This window comes from Numida meleagris, chromosome 1, assembly GCF_002078875.1.
Source record: "Numida meleagris isolate 19003 breed g44 Domestic line chromosome 1, NumMel1.0, whole genome shotgun sequence".
NCBI classification, from domain to species: Eukaryota; Metazoa; Chordata; class Aves; order Galliformes; family Numididae; genus Numida; species Numida meleagris.
Genome location: NC_034409.1, coordinates 160,649,530 through 160,653,192, shown reverse-complemented (window position 1 = coordinate 160,653,192; position 3,663 = coordinate 160,649,530).

Here is a 3,663-nt window from a genome sequence, read left to right as displayed (position 1 = left end):
CAACTATTCAATTAGTGCATGAAATTAGTTCACTTGTATGTTCCATTGATTAGAAAAGAAATTAACTTCTATAAATCTGAGACACTTATGTTCAGTAATTTTTATTTTTACCCTATCTTATCTTACTTTGGAAAGCTATGCCTAGGAGGATTTGTGGCAAGACATTTTTTTTATATTAATCCAAAATATCAATGTAAAATTCTGGCAGAACTCCTAAGTTTTAGGTGATAAACTCCCTAAAACATATATTCTTCTATGACACCTCCAAGCACCTCTAAGATGATAAATAAGCTGAATGTTATGTATTTTTCAGGGTTTTTTTGGTTTTGGTTTGGTTTGGGTTTTTTTGCATTTTTATTAGAAATTTTTCATTGGTCTTTGTTTAAATGATCACTGTATTGACCTCTGTAAGTATTAAGAGAAAAAGCAAATATATAATTGCTTACTTTGGTACACATTACAAACTCTCTAATGTAAAGTACACATCACTTAAGTGAATGAGACAAAGGTTAAGACTGAGATGCTACTGAGATGCTTTACTGAGTTATATGAGTTTCCAAAGTGCTAACATTTGACACTAGCTGAGATTTAACTGTGACCTACTGGTATGAATATCGACGTTTAGCAAATAGTTTTACTTGAGTGTATGTCAAAGCTGTGAACTATCTGTGTGAAAATATTAAAAAAAAAAAAAAAAGGTAAGAGAGTGAAAAAGAAGAGCTGGAAAGAAAAGTGATGAATAAAGAACTAATATTTAGTTACAGGCTAAAGACCCAAAGACCAACAAGCACTGACAAGAGCCAAAGAAAAAAAATATTTTTTAGAAATACAAAGATACAATCTGGCATTGCGCAGAAGTAGAGAAGTGAGAATCCAAATTGGTCAAAATATCCTGGTGTTCAAGAAGTTTAGGACACAGCAGCTGTAAAAGTGTGATGAGATTTAGACTTCAAGCAAGAGCCGAAATGAACCTAACTTGAAGTGGCCGTTTCCTAGGGAAATTTGAACCAATTATATAATTATGAATTAGAAAGTTGATATAAAAAGTAAAATAATTTCTTTGTCTGTTTTTCCAGCAAATCCAGGAAAGAAGGAAATTTGGTTTGTAGTCGATGAAGTACAATGTTTCTATTTCAATTAAGTAAACGGAATGAAAATTAGGCCTCAGAATTGACACCTTTGAGTAAGTCTTTGTTTTTCTTGCCTAACAGCTAAAAACAACTAATGGTACCCTAAAAAGATCTGGCTAAACTCTTACCTTGCAGAAATACCTCTGTCACTCTTCAGTGAAGACAGGACTCATAACTGGAGCTTCATGCCCAATTACATGGGGCTGCTCCCTTGGTGTCAAGGGATCTCGCCCAGAGCTAGCATTTGAAATACTCTATTTGAATCACCATATTTGAAATGCCACGAGTTGGCACACCTAAATGAGCATATAATCAATTACTTAGTAATAATTTAGCACCAATTGTGTAAATAGAAATTCTGAAAAAAAGAAATTATATACGTTGCCTTTGGTTAATATGCTCAAGGTCCTTTGCTATGAATAGAAGTCATGATCAGTGGCAGTTAATGGACACTTGCTAAACAGGTGTGTGTTAATTGGAGCTTATGAACATTCACTCATGTATTCCCATTCAAATGAGTCATACTTCTGTGTGCAGATGAGTTTCCTGGCTAAAATTTTATTATGACTATTTCTCATAAAATTTCATTTTGTAAACTGCTTTTAAAACCATGTAAATACCCATTAACATTCAGTGTAGTATATAAATTAGAAAATTGCAGAAAACATTCAGTCCAATGAAAGTTTCTCTATGGTCTTCAAAAATGAGTGTTTCAAGTTAATCATCTAATGATACTGCATTGCCTATTTTGTGTGGCTGGTGGGTCATTAATAAAGAAAAGATATGAAGATGTTAAAGAACCTCTTTGGCAGACCCATGTTAATTATCCTCACATGTGAGTATTTATTTATGTAGATCGTTTCATTGTTTCATATGATTTGCAAGTATCAATTTACTGTATTTGATCATATCTTTGAATCTTTTCACAAAGTTATTATGATTCTTGATCATTTTTCTGGTTTCAGAATACAAAATTCTTGTCACTGGACCTTCTTTATACTGATAAAAAAATAATCCAAAAATGTACTTTTATGATTCTCTGTTGACAAAAGCAGCAGTTTTTGCAAATAATCTTGATGGAATGAGATAATCAGATTGGCTTTAATTGTCAGGAATTGCTTGAGATCATTTATTTGAAGGCTGATTGTATTCAAATAACTTGGAAAATGAGGGATTTTTACAAGAGGTGATAAGAAAACATAACGAATAACAGATGCTGTTAGCATAATGGCATAGATTTTACAGTCTAAAAGAGTTCTACATGTTTTGTGAACTTGAATATGGGTTGCAACACTGGCAATTCCATCAACAAAACGAACAGAAACCCTAGGAACTTTTTACCTGTAATCTTAAGTGTTTAAAAGAAGCCCCTCTGGGTTTTCAGGGTTAAATCCCTTGTCAGCAAGAGATTATATTTCAGCCACTAGAAGGGGAATATGACCAACCTCTATAAACAACACACAGGCACTTTTGTTATATAGCTGGAGATATCCACATTTCTGATGTTTGATGCCAAGCTACTACATAGAGAGATGCAGAGGAGTGAGAGTATGAACATGATCAGAAACAATGGATGATGTTTCCCTAGGAGCAGAAGAAATGCAAGATCCTGCCTCCCTAAAGCCCTAGCATTTTTTACAAGGTTGTAGGCAGAAGAAGTGGATGAAAGTGAGCACACTAGATAATAAAAGATATCCTCCCTACAGTTTTCTTTTGCCTGAAGGATGAATTGCTCCAGTGGATGGCCTCTCTGCTTTTCATGATGAGGTCAAGAAACTTGCTGTCACTACCACTGTTATGATTAATGATCCAACTGGTAGTGACAGTAATCAAACCACAGTCTCTGGAGTACAGTTTGACTGTGCTAGTCTCCCAGTAGGTTGAGTCACTGTACTGCCAGGAGATATATCTGCTTCTGCTACAGGCATGCTCTTGTGTTCTTCCTGAAGCAATATTTTGTAAAAGTACAGGCGAAACTAGAATGAGTCATGACTGTTAAGAAGGATAAAACATTAAATTAATTTTTTAAATGCCAAATGCAAAAGATAACCTTTATAACAATTGGAAAATACTTCATAATGAATAATTAAACTATTAATAATATAATCCTCTTAAAAACATGGAACTACTAGCTGAGAAGCTTAAGTATATAAAAGCTTCCAGTGCAATGGAAATGGTATAAGACAAGAAGCTGACTTTCCTGCTGCATTTCTCCCTTCTCTTTTTCTTTGTAACTGATTTTCAGAACATTCACTTTAATTAAATTTCAATAAATGTGCTGTTGTTGATCCTTCTGTAAGGATTTGTAGGTAAAAGTCTAGTTAAACTGATAAGGATTAAGGGGTTAACTTTTGAAACTGGGAAGATGACAAAGTCCATTGAAAACAGAAGGTGAAAACAGAATGCAGAAAAAAAGAGATGACAGCTGAAAAGAAAGAGTCTAATAATAATTAACAATTAACAAACCTATTGAAGCTTGCTATATTCTCACAGAAAACATTTTCTAGTTCCATCTGGTTAAATGCTGTCTAAA